Here is a 1,299-nt window from a genome sequence, read left to right on the forward strand (position 1 = left end):
ATATATATATATACTGGTACTTACTGTTCTGTTATTACAAAAAATAAATATACCACAATCATTTTAAAGCTATTTTTATGAAAGTTCACTGTAAAAATACTTGTTATTGCTCTAGGCAAAGGGAAAAATTAATTTAAGACTCCATAGGTTTTAACAGAATAAGCTGTTTGGTATTTTTTATAAAGCAATAAAATGTGTACAAAACCAAATAACATGAAACAAATAAGAAGCACATACTTGGACGAGTATAAAAAGTTTTTCTCTGTACAGATTGCAAAATTATGTCTAGTATTGGGATGACTTCACTGACATAGACATGGTTCTCAAAGTCTTCCGTCGTGGAAGCTGTGGTGTGTCGAGGAAGGTGTTGGAACACTCTGGTCATAAATGGAGAGACTAGATGCAGCAAAGTGCTCCCCAAGTATACATAACACTGGCAATAACAGAACGGAAGACCTACATAAGGGGCAAAGCATCGGAGAGTCCTGAGTGCATAGGAGAAAAGAGAACAAAGAAGCCAAGCTTAAGAGCAAGCGTGACGACCTGGACATTCTCAGTACAGAATACTGTGTGAACGAGTATCCAGGAAGTCCAGGGAAGACTATGCTCTGGATCTCAAAGGCAGACGGCCACACTGTTAAAGTCTAAGTCAACTGTCTGCAGAGTGCACCAAAGCCTCAGTTTCAAGTATCCCAGCCTCATAAATGAAATCTCAGAGACACATCTTAAGAACATACGCAAGCTAAAAGCATGTGTTTAAATCTAGGTAGAAATTACGGAGCTAAAGACTCTTTCTAATCCTGTGCATTGAAAGTGCCAGTCAGTACAGTCTGAATGCAGAAATTTAGAGAAAGAAAAATGTCCTTGAAGGTTCCAGGAAGCAAGGAACTTTTGACTTCAATTTGTTTGTTGCTGACGTCTTATAGTCTAGCCTTTTCATGCCAACATTCCTGCCTTTGACAATGAGTGCTTAGAGGGACGCATGTGAAGATGTATATCAGAAATGAAGTTGATTTGGGAAAGCTGGACATAATATTGGCTGAAGTTCCAGAAACAGCTCTTTTCTAACAGTCACAAAGAGTGGCTAACTGGCCAGTTTTCTGTTTTCGTGAATGAAATCAGAGCCGACGTCTGATGCACTGCCAGGTGAGTTTTAATTTAGCAGCACAAATTGAAAATTTGTTCAGAAGCAGGAGGGTTACAAACCAGAGACATGAGTGCTAGCACTTTCAGAGAATGAGATTCCTGTCCAAAGATAAGGTAGAAAATGAATCTGGAAAGGTAGGTCGTAGAGCAATG

The sequence above is a fragment of the Apodemus sylvaticus genome, chromosome 16, assembly GCF_947179515.1.
Source record: "Apodemus sylvaticus chromosome 16, mApoSyl1.1, whole genome shotgun sequence".
Classification (NCBI taxonomy): Eukaryota; Metazoa; Chordata; class Mammalia; order Rodentia; family Muridae; genus Apodemus; species Apodemus sylvaticus.